The sequence below is a fragment of the Chroicocephalus ridibundus genome, chromosome 3 (assembly GCF_963924245.1).
Source record: "Chroicocephalus ridibundus chromosome 3, bChrRid1.1, whole genome shotgun sequence".
Lineage (NCBI taxonomy): Eukaryota > Metazoa > Chordata > Aves > Charadriiformes > Laridae > Chroicocephalus > Chroicocephalus ridibundus.
This window is the reverse complement of record NC_086286.1, coordinates 44,805,088-44,827,134: the sequence shown is the minus strand read 5'-3', so window position 1 is coordinate 44,827,134 and position 22,047 is coordinate 44,805,088. Positions and strand designations below refer to the sequence as shown.

Genomic DNA, 22,047 nt, shown 5'->3' with positions numbered 1-22,047 from the left:
TATCCTGCGCGTTTCTAAAAGAAAAGTACCAGGGAAGTTTGTCTTGCCAGTAATCCTCAAATCTTTCAATTTTGCAATAATCCACTGTCTCCCACTGTCCCTACTGAGTTTTCTTCAGTTTAGATGATGCAGATAAGTTATTTTCCATTCTGAAGTGCAACTTTTTTTTTTTTTCCTTCTCATTGTAGTTTTGGGGGATTGGGGATGGGGGGACTAGTCAGCATTTCACGCCTGCATCTGTAGAAGAAATCATTGAACAAGATCTAGCACTCCAGAGGAAGTCTTTAGAGCAACTGAGTATATGACCATAAGGAAATCCCAACTAATGAATGCTAGACAAACATGTAACGTCAAAAGTCGTCGGGTGAAGAGAACTAATGGAACTAATGTGAAGGCCACGAATGGAAAGACAGTTGAACAGTTTTATTTATAAGGTCGTGATTAACATCAGTCTGTGCACTGCATACTGGTCAGTTACTGACTACTTAAATTACCTTATATAGTGAGACTTCATCCTGTAAGCCACGGACTCTGAAATGGCTGCTTTCTTTCCCCCACATCTTAGATTTTATCTTTGCTCCCAAGGAACCAGGATTGTTTTCATATTTGTACTCCCAGTTAGTGTGTATAGCGGGTATTTGCTGTACCAAGTTGGGCGCCCAACATGCCAGTTAAGAGGAGGATGAATGACCCTTCTGAGGAGGGTAAAAACAGTCTGCTGTCCCCTCACTTCTGAGTCCCAAGTCCACATTGCTGGTGTTGACATGCATTGAGGAGGAGGTGCCATGAAGCTGTTCCAATCTCATTTCTCCTAGGCAGGTTTTATTACAATATAATAGAGGTGATATTTCAGGCTTTATTTATTTTTTCCACAAGTGATGATATGGCTGGCATATTTAGAGATTTATTGTTAATTAACACTAGTTCATTAAAGGATTAGTTCTGAGGGCATATGCTAAGCACAACCGCGTTGCTGCTGTGTGAGGGTAAGTTGACCAAGAGAACCGTGTTCTGCTCTCAGGCTCCATCCACAGTCAGTCCTGGATAAGGATTCTTTCTTGGATAAAAAGTAATTTTCTTTTGTTTTTTTTTTTTTTGTTTTTTTGTTTTTTTTTAATGGACTGTTATTGCTAGATGGTAGAATATCTGCTCAAACCATCAATTCTGACTTTATTAATTGCCCTCCTACTTTACTAATGTCTCATACAGGCAAAAGGTGATGAAATAGCAGTATAGAAAAAGTTTAGTTTGGTTTTAACTGTTGTATAGCACAACAGGTTGGACAGGAACTTCTGTAGTTCCCCAAAATATTATTTGGTTCATAGGATATGAAGATAGAAATACTTGCTTTGCCAAGCAATGTCAATGGCTGTTCAGAGAATTTGAATGTGTTGAGAAGCAGCATTTTTGCATGTGACATCTCCTTTCTGTTGCTGATACGGTAAAAATATTCTGGTGGGTCACCCATTTTCTGCAAGGTGGAAATAGAGCTATTCCTGTAGCGTAAAATGAAGAAATAGCTATTTGGCAGGGATGGGACACAGTTGTTCCTGACGTCCGTTGGTCAAGAATCTGTTAGAGACTGTACACTGCCATGAAAGTTAAACCTGCAGCATCTTAGCTCATAGAAAGAATGTGCACCGCAGCAGTGAAGAACGAGCGTCACATTTTCATTACCTGTTTGCTCAGAACAGAGCTCCCTCACAGGAAATACATTAGCCCTATTTCTTCGCCTGGTGTCCTGCTAATGGAAGAGAGTGAGTGACAAGGGAAGTTCATGGATTCATTTAGGAGGAAAGTATTTTTAACATTACACAGCTTTTAAAAATTATACTCAGAATGATATTAAATGCATGGTTTATTACCATGCATGTAAGTGAAATTCAGAACCTGTTGATACAAACTGACACGTCGATTCCTCTGTTCTGTCCCCTTACAGCAGCAAAATGAGTATTTTTCCCCACAAAGAGCTTAAAAGACATGCAGACAAATATCGACATAGCATTATGAGGCTTCATGCAGATCTGAAGCAAATAGCCTAAGTGAAGACCATGGTTTGCATGGGAAATTAAGAGCAAAATGTTCATACAAATACTTCTAAAAAACACTAAACAGAGATAACAGATCCACTTGTGACTATGTGGAGTCTTACCTAAATTTCAAACTAAATTAACACTGTTCATTGGTAATTCATTATTGGAATTTTTATTTTAAAATGAATTACAATAAAATAATAAATAATTTTATATACATCAGCATTGAAGTGTTAAGGCCAATAACCTTAAATTCATTGCAAACACTGAATGAGGAAAGGTGCAAGAGAAGGGTAAATTATGTTTCACAGTTTTACTTGCTCTACTACAAGCAGTATTCATTGTTTTGAGATCACAGGTAAATAGTTCTTCCTTCCTGAGATTGAAAATCTATTGTTTGAAAAGTTATTATCAGCCAATTCTTTGTGAAAATTCAGATTTCTTTTTTTTTTTTTAAACAATGCATGCTGCCAGATGCACTTTTAATTAACTGTGCTCTGAATGCAGCATCATTACACTTATATTTTTGGACATTTTTTTCTTTTTGGAAAATAGCATTTTAATAGAAAATTGTATTCTTTGGTCTCTGAGTAGTGGATTTTTTTGTTGTTGTTGTGTGAACTGAATCAGTTACGCATTGAAAATAGGTCAGTGGCTCGTAGAGTTCGTATAAGGACTAAAAAGCACTTTATCAGTACTCATTAGACATTGTGCTTATAAGATCTCACTGTTAAAACAAACTTGAGAGTTTCAAGCAATAATATGCTACTCCACAGATTTTAAATATTGCATATTCATAACATTAAACAAAGTTTGATTAAAACAACAGTTACAGCAGTTGCCAGGGGCCAAAATGTTTGGTCATTTGGATATGATCCAGGGTTCTTTTCATTATAAGGGGTCATGTGCATCCAGTTTCTCTTCCTGCTGTAAACAATATATTGTTATTTTTCAGTGTGTTATAATAATCAATTGGCATTTAGCATGTGGTTGATGCGAATCTTAGCATAACTGGATCTAATGAGGGGTATGATTTAAATAAAGAAAACTGTATAAATAGCAATCAGTTTGAATACAGTCACTGATTTAAAACAAACTGTGTATTGTGTGTTTTATCATCAAAGCTCTTTAGCGCTTGCATGCGCATTTACACAGCGTGCCCGTCCTGGTTTGCACAGCGTGTAGCTGGCAGCACTGTTGGGTTTTTGTGTTTTCTGTGACATTATACCAGGTAGTAACCATGGGTTTGACTAATTTAAAAAAAAAAAAAAAAGACAGGAAGAGGGTCAATAATTATACTTAGAATTAGAGGTACAAGTACACACGATGTTCTCCTCTGTGATAACGCTTCGATGAGTGAAAATTAGTGTATCCAACAACTAACTACGTATCCAATACTAAATATGTATTTTGGCGCAGAGGGATGCGTGGGGAGTAGCCGGGGCAGGCACTGCACGAATGCCCTACAGGTGAGCAGCACTGGGACAGGCTCCGATAACCTGCCCGTAAAGGGTGTGCGAGTGACTCGGGGGTTGTATTGGTACAAGACGAGCCATTTGCAGTTAGCTATTTGAGATTAGCCTTTCACTGCTGGCGAAATACACGCAAAGTACCTGTGGCTTCTAATTAGTCTTCAGTGCAGGTTGCTTGTTAGGAAAAAAACCCTGTATTGAAATGACAGCTTAGGCTTCAACAGAGAACAATGCTTGCAAACTCCTTGTGTCAATACTACTCACTTCCTTCAAAGCAACTTTTCTAACTAATGAAATCAATTGCTAATTCATGTTGCATCTGGATACTTACATAGCTGCATAGGACGCTCACGAAATTGCCCTTTTTTTAGAAGGGCTTTTGTGGAGGTGGCAGAGACACATACGCACAGTCTACAGCTGTCTTCTCATTTCTGAGAAGTGAATCCAGGATAAAATTTTTACTTTATCCTTGGAGACCGTCTGAGTCTTCTTGTATTCTACTGAGCTTAGAACCTCTGCTTTCGGAGCAGGCTGCCCCCTTCCTGCTGGAGGTGGTTACCGGTGCCAGTGCCTGTACCTGCGCTGGGGAACTGCTGACCTTGTAGGGGCTGGATGCAGGGATGTGTTGTCCCTGTATAATGCTGATGCAGAGGGACCGCTGTTTTTCATGGGGTTGTATGTGCGACTGTAATTTCAGCCAGGTGTTTTGTGTCCAGCAGTCAAGTCACAAATAAACTTTTACTGTCTACCTGCTCCACTTAAGTGCTGGGAACAGATCAAGACTCTGGCTACAATGAGTATATCTTTAGATGCTTGCGTTCTCAGCTGTTTTGTAACTTTCACTAATATTTCGTAGCTACCTTAAAAGGCCTCTATATTGTGAATACTACCTTATTTGGCTTTGTGTGTACTCAAAAAAAAAAAGTATAACCATGGTAATCCTTGCAAGGTTTATTTTTCTTCCATATTCCTAAAGTATTTGAAAAAGGCAAGTCTTTTTATGGTTTTTAATTTTCTGGGCAGTGAAAATACCACAGGAAGACCAAAACTCGTATTGTTTTGGCTCTGCAGATGTCGTCTTGAAGTATGAAGGTGGTCAGCAGAATATGCAAACGCCATTTCCAGCTTTTAGCAATCAACGTAGGTTGCTAAAGCATCCTTAACAGCAGCTTGGGAATCTAGTCCTGCAAGATAAAGCACTCAGTCCTGTGATTGAATGGTGGTCAGGGGCTTCTGTTAAAATGTTTTAGTAAATTTGCACCTCACAGCAGTAAGTCAATTCTCTTGCATTTGAGACACCGTGGTTGATCGTACTGCGATTGATCATAACTAGGCCATTGACATAAAAAATAGAGTGCGTTTACTTGTTATGACAGCGCAATTATTTAAACAAAGGTGTAGTTATTCAGAAGTTATAACGTGACTACAGCAGTTATCTGTGCGCATCGATGGCTTTCTGCGTTCTGCAGCTTCTCACACTGCAAAGAAGAATACGTGAAGTTTGTGAAAATTTTGGGGAAGGTACTGCTTTAGTGGAAAGGGGAATGTGTGCTCATATAAAGAAGACTTTTGGAGTTCTCACATTAATTTTGTATCTTTTAAAGGAAAGAGCTAGGAGAGTGGAAAATTGTCTCTTCCCAGTGTTTTTTAAAAAAAAACAAACAAACTCAAACCTTAAAGTGTTTTTCTAGTTTTGTTGTTATTGTTTGGGGTTTTTTTTGGGCTGTGTGTTTTTTTTCTTGATCTTGTATTAACCTGGAAGGAAGTAGTTCAATAAAGTCTAAACCTGTTCAAGGAGTAATGTAGGAGGAAAACTAATTATCTGATTACCCACCACACTGTTTTGGCAGGGCCAGGCTGATGCCCTTTCGTAAGTGGAGAGCTGCAAATGATTAAAAGAAAGTAATTTGAATAAAATAACAAATAGATCACTTTAAGTTATGGGGAGAGCTTATCATAAAGATATTTTTTCTTGCAGACTTTGAGGGGGGAAAAAAAAGAGAATATCCTGTAAAAGACCCCAAATAACCATATCAAATCTGTTCCACATTTTTCTTGTTTTATTTGAATTTAATTTTGTCTTTAGAAAGCCTTAAATGTTAGAAGTTTGTACTGCATAATATATTGACATAGCAAAGCTGTGAACTTGCAATACTGTGTTAAAATACTAACGTGTTAATATAAATACTGTCTTCACTGATAAACTATTTCTCAAAGTAAGGATGCAGTTTGATGTGCATTTCAGTAGTAGCAGTGGCAGGTTTATCTTCTCCTCTCTGTGCCTACCCCTGCGCTCCCTCATCCATTACATGAGCATTGTGGGTTTTGTAGCCAAGCGTTGAACTGAGTGGGGAAAACAGACCTGCCTTTAAAAAAAAATAATAAGTTTTTTGCAAGTTCTTTTTGAGTTGGGCCAATTTCTCACTCGTGTTCCCTTGTGCTGAGAAGACAGTAGGGATGCGAGAAGCAGCAGCAATAAGTAGCCTGGTGTAGGATCTGCTTAAAGTTCCTGATTGTCTGAACAAAGCCTGACTATCCTTGAAAACAGGTATTTTTGTCCTTTGAAACTGCATTAGAAAATGAGTACAGAAAAGTACTTAGAAGAACACGCACATCAAAAACTATTGTATGTGAGTAGAATGCCTTTTCCTAAGCATATTTGTTTGCCTTTCATGCAGGTCTCCACCATGATAAAATTAGGACAATTAAGAATTTATTTCCCTTGTAAAATGAATCTGGATAAGAGTTGGTTATAGTAGATTTGTGTGATGACACTTTCTACCCATCCAGTTTTCATAAATTTACGTATCACTTGTCTGAGCCTGTAATTCAGCATTTCTAATGGGTTTTTAGAAGAGAAAGGGAGACCAGAAAGGTTAAATGTTTGGAAGGGTCATGTAGCTGCCCTTAAGCTATTAAACAGAATTTAGATGTAGAATTTCAGCACAAGCTGACAGAAGAAATGTGTGATTGATGCTGACAAAAATATTCTGTGGGAAATGTTCAGAAAATGATATTCATTTTACCTAAACTTTTCTCATTAAAGTAAATCAATTCCCTAGCTTTTGAGATGAGTATGTTTCTATGGAAAATGTAAAAACCACTTCAGAGAGATCTTTGAAATCCTATTCTATATCTGATGAAAAGCATGTTTTGGAACCCCGCACTTCAATGAAAGAGGAACCACCGTTCTGGGATCACACTTTCACTTCAGTCTTGACTTTCTTTTAATCTAAGATTTGACATTAAATGTAACTGAAATAAAAAGCCTCTTTTGAGAGGAAATGTTTAAATCTGAAACTATTGAAATGGGATGCTTCAAGAGTGGTAGGACTCTCCCATCCTTTTTTGCTTTGAGCAAAAAAGCCTCAAAAAACAAATAGCAGAAAAAAACCCCAACCCCCCCAAAAAACCCGAACAAACCCAAATTTGTCAAATTTTCAGTTTGAGCCAGTGTTTTAGTTTAAGTGGCTGCACTGTCTGCGAATCTGGAGGAACCATGAAAGAATGGTTCCGTAAAAAATTTTTTTTCAAGAATCTGTACTGAGGATTTATTGGGAGAAAATGACATTGATGAAAATTGGTGACGTTATGTGTCATTCAGTGAAACTCTGTCGGCTTTTACCTCAGTGCTACATGACCACTTGGCCTGGACTCCCTCTTGCCTTTCTACCCATTGGATGTGTTTAAAAATGCAACTTTGAGATCGGACCCTCAAATGAGCTTTGTATGATTCTGGCCTTCACGTTTAGTGAAATAGAAACAAGGAGGTAGTAGCAATACATTGCTGTCGATGGGATGATGGATGTTTGTTGTGGTTTAATCCCAGCCAGCAACTAGGACCATGCAGCCACTTGCTCACTCCCCGCCACCTCCAAGTAGGGTAAGGAGAAGTGGGAGAAAAGGAGGGGGAAAGAAAAAAAACACTTTGTGGGTTGAGGTAAAGACAGTTTCACAGAACAGTAATGGAAAAGGAAAATAATGGCAAAAGAATATACAAAATAAAATGATACAACACAAGTCGCTCTCACCACCTGATGCTCAGTTGCCCAGCCTGTCTCAAGCAGTGATTGTGGATATCTGCCCCTCGGCCAACCTTCATTTAGATCCTGAGCATGACGTCTGTGGTGTGGAATATTCCTTGGGCCAGCTTGTTCTGTCTATGCTCACTCTCAGCTTCTATGGGAAGCTGAAAAAGTCCTTGACGAATGTAAGCATTACTTAGCAACGACTAAAAAAAAAAAAGTGTTATCAGCATCCCTCTCATACCAAGTCCGAAACACAGCAGCCACTAGAACAAAAATGAATTCTGTCCCAGCTGAAACCAGGACAGTGTTCCTTGTTCTGCGAGCGCTCCTAACCCAAATTAAGCAGCCTACCTTGTGTTAGAGGTGTTGGCATTGTCAGCCGCCTGCCGACGCGTCTGCCTGGCTGCCCGCTCACATCTTCCCCGTCATGTGCCTTTGTAGTTAATTTTAGTGTGTGGATTTTATGCTTTGGTGGAAAGCTCATGGTGATGTCCTGCATAAAAGAAACAAAAATGAAAATAAAATATCACTTGAAAATGTAGTTTTGAGTAAAACGCTGATGCATAAAACAACAATGAATAAAAGGTCCGCATCTTGAAAAGTCAGCTGAAAGCCAAAAAAACTGTGAAAGAACTGCAAATTAAGTATCTATCTAAGTATCACTGTTTCAATGTCTGATTATCTTTTGTATGTTTTGTTTTTGCTTTTTTTAAGATCTTGATGGTTATGGCAAAAGCTTTCATCAGCGTATGGTATAATGGGCTACCTGTTGGATGATTTACAGTCATCTGAAACATGATATATACTTCTCCTCTTCCTTGTCCATGGTAAGTTTTGTTCCTGTATGTACCTATTAAATACTCGACTTCAGAGAAGGAACTAAAATTTTGCAGAGATCTGCATTGGATATCATTTTCATTGTTTTCATATGGTGTAGCTTACGGTTGTCAATTTATGGACTATATAAAAAACAGCTCTTAAGCTACTTGAGGATGTTTTAAAGACTTAACTTCAAAAAATTACCATACTTTTTTTTTTCCTCTGTCTTTTGGATGATTTTGGAGCTGTGCAAAGATCCTGATACACAGCTTGAAATATGATCTTTCCCTTCAGCTTGACAGCATCTTCACCTCCACGTGAAGTATCTTACGTCAAATTAGATTCCAGCAAAATGTTCTTTTTGGTATCACACATGCCACAATGTATTTAATAACAAAATAACTGTAACTGTGTTACAAATATAACTCAAAACAGGGGAAAAAAGTAAATTGGAGAAAATATTTAGAAAGAAGAGTTTTTGGTTTTATTTTTATACTGCTTCTATGTCTTGTGCCTACAGTTAATCTGATTATAGTATCCGTGAGCAATGTTAAGTATTGTATAAACAATAATATTAAAAGCAAGGCTTCTCATAGTATAACTGAGCTATCACTTCTGATTTACAGTGTCCAGACATGCAATAATGAGATCCAAAGCACTAGTTGTTCATTTGGCTAAACGCATTGACAAACCAAATTTGGGCATCCAAATGTTCCACTGACTGCTCTTTAACACACCAGAAATAGCAGCCCAGTCTCCTGTCCAAATATCAGGTTAAGCATTTGAGGTTAAAATCCTCACTGTCTTGTTCTTCTCCTTTTTCAGGATTTTGACATGGTTTTTATGGCTGAATTTTATTTGTGAACGCTGCTGCATTTTCTGGAATAGTTGCCTAGCCATCGTTAAAATCTGTCTGCAAATGTCTATTACCTTAAGTTTTTGTCTAGGGTTCAAATTAGAAAAGATATGATATGCCAGCATGAAAGGTATCTTTCCGTTTTTATTCCTGTTCCGGATTCCAGAGTCCTTAGAGGTACGCAGAAGTAGTGAGAAAAGCAGATGCAAGCATTGAAAAGAAGAGTCAAATTAATGGCACTAGTCAAAGCCGTTCTTACAATATGCTTAAGTACTGTAATGAACTAAGACAGAGGCAACAGAGTTTCCAGAGGTGTGTTTGCACTTGATAATGGAAAGATGTGTTTAAATAGCCCATATAAATGGATAGACGTATTTACCAGAAAAACTGGTTACTGTTATTTTTGGTCGAAGTAGGTATTTGCCCAGTGAAATGGACAGACATATAGCACATCTTTTTCATCCTTTGGAGGATGTCTTCTACTTGCCCCTCTGTTACCAATTTGAGCTGGTTTTGCGTTTCAAATGATACGTCTCCCAGGTACTAACCGTACAACTCTGAAACCAGGGAGACAGATAAATAGCAAAGAAAACAGCAACTCACTTGTTTCTGCTGCCAAATTATTGAGGAAAAAAAAAAGGAAAAAAAGATATTGTTTGATAGGTTATCTAGCACCTGTTGATTCTGCAAGGCAGTTCCCCGGGTATTCATTGAGTTCTGCATTGTTCCCTAACCAGGCTTTTTATTTGCCGAATTAGCTGATTTGCTTCAAAGACTTGACCTTTTCTTTTCTCCTCTTCCTTATCAGCAATGTGCCATACATTTCTGAGCCTGTTTTTGCATCCTGAATGTGCACTGATTCCTGATGAAATCAGGGCTTTGTGACAGGTCTGGTGGAAGAACTAACTTCTTTAAACAGAAAAGGATGTCTGTCCCGTATGTGTAAGCACTGAAGGATTTTGTCACCTTTTCCAGAGGTCTGCTATACCACATTTTACTGCAATTATGCTCTGTGTCTACCAGCCTCAGAACAGAATCCAGTCCACAGTGTGTCCTTTGGGGCCAAATTATTAAATTGTTTAATAAATGCAGTTTTGCATTGCCGTGCTAATTAAAAAAAAAAAAACCACTGCTTGCTTTGGCAGTCCTATTTGTCAGAATTGTTCCCCTTTGCAGTCAAACTCTTCAAGCAAAGAGGATGTCTGTGTGAGGGGGCATCTTCATGCCCCCCTCACTATTGTATCCACTCAAGACTCATGTAGGCTCTCAAAAGGCCAGTGAGTTACCCCACCGCTTCTTCCTAACCAGATTAAAGCTAAGTTGGACATCAGTAGGTAAACTGAACATCACCACACGTGATGTGGAACCTAGAGTATTTTCTGCCCTTACTACGGTAGCTTGCAGAATGATATCTGGAGGCTAAATAATCCCCACTTGCCAAATTCAAACCCTACAAGAGAAGAAACAATACTCAAAATGGTAACATACATTTTGGATCTGTAAAATAAAAATGATAATGATAATAGTTCCAGTTTGTTCTCAAGTCCTACACTCCATTAGCTAGACCAGGGAAACTTACTATAGAAAGATATGTTAAGATGATACGTTGGGCTTTTAGAGGAGATGTTGGGATATGAGAAGAACTTACATGAAAGGAAAATGGAAGGAGTACTGGAAATGCAAAGTTGTACATCAGCCTGTAGTTATTGAGTGTCTTCTGTATCTTCATTCTGCATTGGACGAGCTGATGTTAACTTTGGCAGTTTTTTGTGGCTGGGAAGCAGTCAACTCCACTGAGATAAAAACAAACAAACAAAAGTAAACAACAACAACAATAAAAAGTGGGAAATCTTAACTGTCTCCTATTTGGGAAACTTCATATGGTATTTTAATATTGATGGATTCTTTTAAAGATACTGAATATTCAAAGTCAGCACAGGATGAGAAAGATGCAATAAGGGGCAGAAGCCAGGTGCTGTTTAGGAGTTACTTATGATAACTGAAAAGAGTATATATAAAACATTAGAGGTCAGGACATCTACAAACAAGGTAAGTTGTACAGACCTTACGTTAAGTTATAAGAATAATGAAGGAATTTTTAGTATGTAATTGCATTAACTTACTTGGAAGGTACACTGAAAATAAGTCCAGGAAGCTCAATAAAAAAAAGGTAGCAGGTATCCCAAAGTCCTAGTACTTACCAGCTGTATTTTTTGTGTTATGTAGTACAGACAACCACTTCATAGAATCATAGAATGTGTTGGGTTGGAAGGGACCTTTAAAGGTCATCTAGTCCAACCCCCCTGCAGTAAGCAGGGACATTTTTAACTAGATCAGGTTGCTCAGAGCCTCATCCAGCCTGGCCTTGAATGTCTCCAGGGGTGGGGGCACATTGTGGGAACTTGTGGGGACAATATCATCAACTGTTAGGCCGTGTTACAGTCCTATTCCCTGACTTTAAAAAAAAAAAAAAAGACAACAGGAAGAAAACATGGAGAAAGTCTAGCCCTGGATCTCAATTTCTCAACTCAAAACAATCTGTCGAAAACCATATACCGAAACCTCCTATACCAACACTAAATAATGGGAAGGTTGTGTTTTGGATGTTTCTGCTTCTGAGCTCATTTCAGCTTCTCTGTGCTAATGGCTCAGCACAGTTCACTGATGGCATTGTAACTGAAGTGCTGCATTTTAACTGTAAATCCTCATTAATAAGTATTCAAACCAATCAATTTTTGTTCTTTCCATTGCTTTCTCCTTATTGTGGAAATTCAGGGTTCCCTAGACTGCCACTGATTTTTCTTAGACTGTTGCTCTGCCAGAGTTCTCACAGATGTATTCAGTGAATCTGTGTCCATCGCGTGTCCACCTGCTATACTGGCTGTCCGAACACATCACAGGTTGTTTCGTTTGGACACCAGAATAAAGGGTATAGCAGATACACTTGAGAGAATCAAAATGAAGCATATATTACGGAAGTAATCCATTGGAAGTAATCACAATGCTGCTGAGGTATATCCTGAGATATCCTGAGGTGTCTGCAGCTAATAAACAGAAACAAAGGAATCACTTTGTCTTGAAAATTTCTGGTTTGGGTGAATTTAAGATAGGTTTTTAATGCTGCCTTGGTACATTCAAATAAAGTAAGAACTCTGCTTTTCCCTTTTACTTCCATTTCCACACACTTCTGTATACTTCATTTTCAAGCTGATACTGTGATCCAAAAGGACTACACTATGTCAAAAGCCTTGAATAAATTATGCCACGGAAGCTTCAAAAGCTACAGAGAAACTAGCCTCAAAACTAGGTATTGGTTAAAAGAAGGCTCAGTAACCTAAGAGGCATTGGTGCTGATGTGCTTGTTTACTAATGATTTTCTATTAGTAGGGAATTTTGACTAATGATTCTTTATCAGCATGTCCCGATGGGTGCGCTAGTCAATGGATTGGTGCATCATTTTATTTCCTTTTAAAGAGTGTCCTAATGTGGGTTTGATAAGATTTGGCTTTAAATGAACTTCTGCAAGCAATTTCTTTATCTGAGTGGAGACAGCAGAATATTGTCACTTTCTATAGGTTTGAATTTGTGTATAGTTTTCTTCTGAATTCATAAATTATTTGTGCTAACTAACTACTTTTGTGAGCTTTTTGCATTTAAAAAAAACAATAATGAGTAAAGATGCTCGGATTGAGAAGAGGCTCTGTGGTAACATTACTGCTGTGTTTCAGTTCTATACTCTTTTAACTGCACCAGGTTCTTAAAGAAAGTGCTGGGTTTAAAGCACCAGCGAACTTCCTTGAAAATATATTCCATGAATTAATATTTAATTTTTATCCTTTCTACTGTGCTACCACAAAAAAGCAATAGCAGACATTTTCTACAAAAGACTAAGGGCTTGCCAGTTTTATTACGGTAACAAAAGCCACATGCAAATACTAGTAAACTCATTATTTGTTTTTGTTCTTAGAAGGTTTTTTTCTCATTAACAATTAGTGATGTAAGAATATACTGTGAGTGCTTCAGATCTGTTTGGTTTTATTTATTCTCCTGCTATGAAGGTAAAGTTTCCAATGGAGAATCAAGATGCAGTACGGAACTATCCAACCCGTTATCGGTTTGATAGAGGAGGATCCTGCAAAGCTGGAAGGGTTTAAATGGTGTGAGATCTAGGAGGGCCGTATTGGTGATCGGCTGCCTTTGGCGCCCTAGCAGCACCGGCTCCTCCCCTCAAAGCCAGACCTTGTTGAGCTGCAGGAAATCAGTGCAACTAACTCAGTGAGAGATCTTTTTGAAGGGAGAGGTGGCTTTTTTTTAAATAATCCGTAGTTGAGTTGATTTTACCCATTTGTGTTCTCACACTGGCATGCTCACAGCACTGAAATACGTGTCCGGGTGATCTGGCCAGCATCACTTGTGTGCAAGTCTGAAGGCCAGGAGATGCCAGCCGTTGCATCCTCACCACCTCTCTTGGGTTCCTCTTGGTTGGTGGCGACAAATGAATTTGGGGAAGCTCTCCTATATGACATAGGACCCAACAGTTGCTATGATTTGATCGTTTATCTCAGAGTTTTCGTTACTTCAGCCTCTGTAAGCACCAGAATAATCTGCTTGCCCAGGGCTTATGTGTTCTCCTTTCATGTTTCTCTGGGCGGTCAGGCGTAGGTACCTGGCATCACCATGTGTGGCGTTGCCTCTCCTGCCTGCCTACCCTTCTGACCTGCACAGCAGCCTGGTTTACAATGTAATTAATTACACAGTTTTAATTCTGGATAGTAGCTTGAGAAAATATGCTAAATGCTTACTATGAAAATTTAGGACTTTAAAGTTACCTCGGATTAAGCATACAAAAAATGTGCCTAGAAAATGGAACTTTGGTTCTTTTTAAGAAAAACTAAATATTTCCCTCTCCTGTTTGGTGGATATTGACTGCTGAAATCAAATGGCTTCCCATATCCCTGAGAAGCCTTGAGTTTGATAACTCCCGGAGTTTCTCACAGAAACTATTCAATAGGGACTTCTGGAAAAAAAAAAGTATGCTGCTTAGAGCAATCAGTATTTTTTTTCTTTATTCTTTCATAGTAAGCAGGCAGAGTTCCTTTCTGAATGCTTATTATTTTGGAGCTTTTGGAGGCTTATGTTACATAAATATATGTGTTGGAACTGGATTTTCATATGAGCACAACTCTGAAATAAACAAGATAATATTGATATATTTAAAAGCTATGTGGCCCCAACTGTGGGAGAGGAAAGCAGACCTTTGATAATCAGAGTAAATAATGGGGTTTTTTTTATAGAAAAAGCAGTTTTAAAAAGAGTTAATTGCTTCCCCCCCCCAATTGTCTAAACAATTAGAATACTCATAAATATTTATAAAACCTAGGGGTGTGTTGGCTGTAAGGCCCTTGGGAGGTCTTCTCCCACTCCAGGCGGGATCCTCGCCCACCCAGATGTGGGCAGTCGTGGCTTTTGCCCTTGGGGGGGGTGGCTGCCCATCCCCTTCCACTCCTGGTCCCTACTCACACCGGGGGTTATTCTGTGCCACAAACCCACCTTGGCACCTGGGGAACGTCATAAGGTGTCTGTCGGCCCAAACCTGAAGCGTATAAAGGTCATTCCAGCTACAGGCTCTGCCATCAGCCATATCAGCAGTCTTCCGCATTTACTGTCAGTTGTGTATTTGCCAATGGGACATCTTTGGTAACCAGCAGGTCACTGATGAAACTGCTGAACAATACAGGACACCAAAATTTACTTTTACAATGAGGTATGGATTTGTTTTTCATTTTATTTTTAATTATTTTCAACATACCAGTGTTATCATATAATTTACCTAACAGCAAAGGACTGTTATAAGTCCATGTGCCCAAATTAAGCATAATCATTTTAAGACTCATTCAAAAAGTAGCTTCGCAAAGCACAACGTAGAAAAACAGGTAAGAGTCACTGCAGTTCTGTGACTTCCAACTCATCAAACGCATACATTATCTATATCTCCTCTAACTTTGATTATTCTCTTAGCCAGCATCAGTAATAGAAGAAATGGGGAAAAGGGGAAACTGGTAGAAAAGACATAGCTTCTGAAAAGCAATTTACATTTCTTAGCTCAGGGAAACAAAATCCAGGCTTTTGAAAGGACTAATGAAGTGCTTGAGAAGGGGAAGAATAAAATTCATAGGTTTAATTTTGTTAATGCCTGTTACAGCAGGCATCCACAGTTTAGTTCTGCATTCATTGCTTTTAGATGAGCTTTATATTAAATCTGAGTAAATTTATTCAGAAATTTTTTCAGAAATTTAAATAAGACCTTTTTTTTCCCCTTTACTGTTGTCAATAAAAGCATCTAAATACTGGCGATTTCTTAGCTTGGAGAGAACTATCTCACTGAATCAGAGCTGTTGCTAGAAAACTAGATCTGTGCAGATTTTTACAAGTAGATCAGCCATACGTTCTGATAGAATAACTACTATTTGTGGGTAACGTTCATCTTTTCAGGTTCTCTGGTTACACTGAAATGCTATTGGATACCCGTCTTTAGCAGGGAATTAAGAAAGTTGGAGTAAACCAGCATAAAATCCTCTAAACTTTAAGGAGCGTCTTTCGTGGAGTTGCTTTTGACAGAAGCAACTTTAATATCCTTCTCTCTTAAGTTTTATGTCTGCTTTTCATAAAACTATGTAACACTTCCTCTTATCAGCTTTCCTCTCATTTTATTTCCCTCTGTGTTATACTGTTTTCTGCGGCTTTACGTTGTCTTTTTACTGTGTTCTATGTGAGTTGAGTGCATTTACAGGGGTTTGTAGCAACTTATTTGTGCTATAAATTTCTATGGGTATGTATTTCTCTTGGCAAATTTTAATTTTTCTGCTAAATTATTTGCTTAAATGCTGCAATGAATAGAATTGTTATCAAAAGTAGTTCTTTGCCATGCCAATATTAAGAAATAATAGTTTAAATTCATTAGAATACTGATTTTGAATAATTGGTACCGCTGGCTTAGTGAGACATTATTCTAAGCAGCAACATATGCTGTAATAGCTCAGTGTTAATTTTTGGTATATCATTAACTGATGTCTTTTTTTTTTGTGTAGTGTGTATATATAAGTATATAGACATGCACATATATAAAAAGTTTAAGTAATCAAGACACTTTAAAAAAGAAGTTGTTTGGGAGAAAAAAAAAAGAGGATCATCCTCTTGTGAGAGATGAGCAAACTTGGAAAGTTAATTTCTTTCCTTTAAAATAAAACCTATACTAATTTTTTTTTTAATTGCATGCTTTATCTGTGTTCTGAATCCATTAGTGTGCATCTCTTATTACACAGATTTTTACAATAAAGGTAGGATTCATCTGGTGTCTCACTGTTTTCAATGGAGAGAGGGAGGCAACTCCAGAAGGCAATTCCTCTCTTACACCTATCTTAGATACTTATCTTAGAAGGGCATATATTACCCTCTGGAGTTGGCTGCGCATGCAGTATTGTTATTTCCTATTTTACAAACAGGCCAAGATAAGCATGAACAGCTCAATGCTTCCTATAGTTCTTTTTATTTTGTTGGAGCTTAACAATTGTATCTCGGGTGCGACCGCACTTGTTCAAGTGGATTCTACATTTTCAGTACACAAAGGCTCTCACAAAATGATAGAAACTTTCAGGCTAGAAGATACAGTACTTTAACCACTGTTATTATGTAGCACAATAAAAGAAAAGTCTTCAATTATGCTGCTAGTATTTAATCCAAATCACTGGTGTTCTTTGGATCTTTTGTTTGCCTGGTGGTTCGACGTTCATGGAAGTGACACACGTGCCCTGTTGTATTCTACCTGATGTCATTTTATGTATAAGCAGAATGTTAAATTTATTAAAACTAGGAGTTTGTTTGTTTAAAAAAAAAAATAAAAATCAGGAGAAGGGAGACATTTTGAACCATTTTCTACTTTTTCTATTTGTGACTGAAAAAGAGTCATGTATATCAATAATACTCATCTAACAAGATTATTTGACTAGTTTGTGCAATATAATTTCTCTTATATTGAATCCCGTGTCACCTCTATTCTAGAAAATCATAGTCATTATTTTATTGTTGTTTTTTTACTGTTTTCTGTTTTGGATAAGCTCGTGCTGCTTGTTGCCTTTCATGGTGGCTATACTAACTGAAGTAATAAAAATCTGTGTTAGATTCTTTTGCCTTACACAGGATCAACTATAAAAATACAGTGATGCTTTGGTGTAGTGTCAAACTAGTCTTGCCTATGTTTACTCACTACCGTAGCTTTTATGCAAATACTTTTTAGTTCTAGTGTCTTTGCCATGTCCTCTCTTTGACAAGGGCTTTACTGGTTTAACATATTTGCTCATCTGTAGTTTTTCCATAGATTAGACAGTCTTCGTTTCCTCTCCTAAGTGAAATGGGTGTTGTGGTGCTCTGTTAAATAGTCAGTGTTTCACCACAGCAATGCAGGCATTTTAGTGGTGTAGAAATTACATCCCATTGGAGAGTATATAGCTTTATTCAGGACTTAGTACGGTCCAAGTTTCATCTTCAGCCAAGTGAAGTTAATGGCTTGACTCTGCGTTATGCAAGACCTTCTTGTATAGTGCTAATTAATCAATGCCATGCATTAAAGCTGAAACCTTTTGGATAAGAAATAGCAGCAAGGTTTCAACCATTTGTACTAATAAAAGAAAATATGCCATTGGGGTTATCCTGACCAGATTTCAGCTTGTATTACAGCCTGCGTAATAACCTTCTTACTGCTTTCAATGACATAGTCTGCCATTCTTTAATGCTTCCTCTAAGCTGTTTTGTTGCTTGGCACAGTTGAGCAGCTGCTCTGTTCCCTCCTCCAGGTGGCTTTGCTTCAAATGCATGGAAAAAAATGATTCCACTTGAAAACAGGTAACACCACAGTAACATATAAGAGGCATTTAAAATATTTCATGGTCCACTTTTTCCTGCCTGAATGATTGCTGATATTTTGGCTTTACCGCATTAGAAGAAGGAAAGAGCATTTTTCATGTTAGGAAAATCATTTAATTGCTTTATAGGCTGCCCAGCTATATCAAAGAGTGGCTGAAAGCCTATGAGAGGGGATTTGTGGGTGTGATTATACTCAGGGGAGAGGAAGGAAGCAAGGGATCTGCCAGAAAGTGGTGAATCCTGTGAGAATTGAGGCATCAAACAACCTTTCCAACAAGAGCCTGAAGCAACACATTAGCATCTACAGCAGGTGATACCAATGAGTCTGAAAAGCTCTGATTAAATGAATGCAGGTGTTGGTGTTAGGAAATCAGATCTCTAAAGAGTAGTGCTAGTTCCTATCAAGGGATTGTTCTTGCCAAAAGAAGTTTGGAGGTAATTTAAATTGCAGTGCAACTCGACTTTGTGTTGACTCCAAGCAAGGTCATAAAACAGTCGTGTGCATGTTTTAGTTAGTCAGCTATGGAGCAGGAATACTCTTAGATTTCTTTTGTTTGGAAAATTTACATACTTGAGCTGATTCAAGCACAAGCTCACCATATTTGTTAAAGATCTAGTACAGTTTTTTAAAACCAGAAGAACTAGATCCTACCTGAGGAGAAACGACTCAAAATAGATTTCTTCTTTTTTTTTTTTTTTTATGAGAAGTTTGCCAGTTCTCTGCCCTGTGCACAATAAGGAATAAGAGTTCTTTCAAATAAATCAATAAATAGAAACGTTGGAGTATAGGTACAGGGCACTATTTAAATCCTTTTTCAAGTATATTAACATTGCGAATAAGCAAAAAAAAAAAAGAAAAAAGTGTTCTTGCAAGATTTAGGAACTTCTTGTCCACTGTATTTGGGTGTAACCTAGTTGGACAAGACAGACAGAGAACCTTTGGCCATTTTTAAAAGGATGTGTCTTTGGGAAGGGGTGACTTAATTTCTGTGTTTAGAATGGACACGGTGACTCCACGTGGGGAAATGTTGCCCAGTGCTCCTCCCAGCCTTTTGTGGATGACACAGATGAGAGAAAGGAGTTTGTAACTGATGCCATCCATGGGAGAGCTGCGTGCATCCTCTGACGCTACGCATGTATATAATCCTGAGCCATTTATAAGATAAGGGCTAATTCAGCTGTTCCTGAAGAGTCATTGTTATTTCAGAGGATAAATAGTGCTGTCATATTATCATCACTTCACTGAGTATTATGAGATTGCTAACATTGATTTTTCCCTCTATTTGGTTAGTTTAAAGAAAGCTATAAACCTTGCTTGTAAACTGTGTTTTGCGCAGCTGCTTTTATACCACGTTTCTGTGAGCTGTATCATTATTGACAGAGTTTTTGATTATGTTTGACTTTTACTTTTGCTCCCAGTGTTCTGTGAACTTTGGATTGAATTAATGATTATAAGGTGTCTGATTACTGATAAGTTCCTAAGTATTTGAAGGACTGAAATAAAGCTCTTTGCCTCTCCCCTCCCTTTCCTTAAATTAGCCATGTAGGAGAAGAAAGCCAAAGCAAGACACCAATATTCATGCACAAAGAAATTTGTCATAATCTGGTTATGCTGTTGTCTAAGAATGCTTTAATTTGTCAAAGGTATGCGATACAATGCATTTAAAAAGCTGCCCGCGCTTAGTCTGCACTAAATTATTGGCGTAATTGGACACTTCTCAAATTCGATGGGGTATATAACTATATTGTCTTTTCAGATCCTTTAATTTATCCTTAAGTTTTCAGTTTCCTGATGTGATAGTTGAAAAATCACTAAGTGGAGAAACGTTTTTGCATTGGCATGATTGGCTGTCCCAGCCAGGAACAGCACTGAACTGCCAGACTTGAGAAGGGCTGGTTCCACACTAAAGCTGAACATTCTTCTTTCCCTCCCCCGTGTCTGATGCCCATGCAGCATAGATGTCACTAATTTCTAGTAATGTTTTGTCTGTCTGTTCTTGGGAACTGGGAAATTCCACGAGGTTTTTGAAAAATGAGGTTTTTCTAAGTTTCCCAAACTCATGTTAATGTTTTCCAGCATCCCAATATAAGATTAAATTCTGGGATTACTCCCCGCCTCCCCCCCCCCCCCCAAATCCATGCTGCTTTTCCGAGAAATTAATTTTAAAACTATGTTGTTTTTCCCAAAGGGGAGTTTTATGTTATGCCAATTAAAAACAATAAACCATCACCTTCTCCCCCGCAATTAATATGGACAGTGATTCCAGTGTAACTAACCCATTATCTGTGACTAGTTGTTACAGCATGGGTCTTCATGTACCACAGTTTATGTGAGGAATCTTATGCTTATTTCTTAAGCGCAAGAAATAAATGCTTAAAAATTCCTCTACTGTGGCAAAAGGCTTTTGCTCCCGAAAGTATGAGCATCTGTTGGCTGTAACTCACCTCATTTCTGCAGAGATCGGGCTCCCCTGACTCAGCTGAGAGGACGGTGGTTGCTGTCCCCCGGCACAAGCTCAATAGGAAAAACCTGTCGCTGCTTCAGAGGGTCTCGAGGTGGAGGAAAATGAAAGGGACAGGCATTCGGGGAAACAAAGGCAAGGATAAAACAAGGCTGGCCATCTCGAAACTGTAGTTTTACAGCAGCAGTTAACATTGAGGTTTCAAAGGAAAGCTTCATGGCAGAGTGTCATTTTATGGCTTTGGGACTTGCCACTGTTGAGATGTGAAATAGTATAGTTAGGAAAATTATTTACAAGTTAGAGAAGCAGACTTTTTCAGGAGGTTACTTCACTTCTGTGATATCCACAGAAAGTTTTTCAAAACTCTTTTGCAGTCTCTTAAAGTTCTGCAGATCCCTGGGATCTAGAGAAAACATATGTCTTATGGCCTACTATGATGCGTGATAAACTAGCGTTATGTCTATGTTTTCACTGGCGTTGTGGGGCGGCTTCTCTACGTACAAAGTATATGAATAAATTAAAATTCATAATCCAGAAAAAGAATAGGTGAGGTTAATTTAAGACTTCGATGAGACGGTGGGAAAAGACCAGCAAGTCAGTTTAGTAGCTAGTTTGTGTGCTCATACACATATTGGAGGTATAAAGAAAATAAGCAGAAATCAGGAATAATGGTGGGGAGGGAAGGTGGAGGGACGCTGCAAAAAGAGAGGAAAAAGTGCATATGTAGTTTGAAATAAAATATCTTTTGTTTGGAAGTTGGAAAGTTTCAGCTGTTCAAGGCATTCTGCTACTTGCTTCTCAGGGTGGTAGTGCTTCTTTGGAAATCTCTTGCTTAGAAAGTAGGTCAAGCATCTTCTGTCACCGGGGTGTTTTGTTTAGGAGGGAAAGGGCAAAATGAAAATAATTTACTAGCAATGCTTGAGACCTGTCATCATCTACTCCTTGTCAGAGTGCAGATGACAGTAAGTGGCGTGTTAGGGTACAAGTTAAATTAGCAGTATTAATTAGCTGTCTGACCTCTCTGTTTATTGTTTTTCCTGCTGTGAGTCTTTTCTAAACACATCTTGTTGGTCACACAAAATATAATCAAAGCAGTTGACTCCGCTGTATGTATACTTATCTCTGTTTTATGATCTACTTGTTCAGTTGTGCAAAACTGCTCTGATTAACTGATTGGTTAATCTGGCCCAAAGTGGTGGTGGTTGTGTCAACTTTTTTGAGCTTCAGCATGGAGATTTTATCATTCAAATTAATTTGAAAAGTAAAAGGTATGCGGACGAATATTGACTGATACGGGAGTGGTTTTCAGAACTTGAAACGGAGGAAGAAGCGGCAGCGTGTCAAACTTGAAATCTGTAAATTCATCAAATTTAGATCTAGTGGACTGTGAAGATATTCTTGAATTATGCAGCTATTCAGCTTTTTCTTTAGTAAAAATCTGTAAATATATTCCTTATA

The 22,047-nt window shown here is 38.1% G+C and overlaps 1 protein-coding gene across 3 annotated transcripts in view; it reads left to right on the top strand.

Moving 5' to 3' along the window:
- The window catches only part of CHRM3 (cholinergic receptor muscarinic 3), a 285,137-nt gene that overhangs the window by 79,528 nt on the left and 183,562 nt on the right, over positions 1–22,047 (top strand). For all 3 annotated transcript variants that reach the window (XM_063331019.1, XM_063331015.1, XM_063331018.1), the window contains exon 2: positions 8,248–8,360. The gene's annotated coding sequence lies outside the window, so the exon portion shown is untranslated. The remainder of the gene's footprint in view (positions 1–8,247; positions 8,361–22,047) is intronic.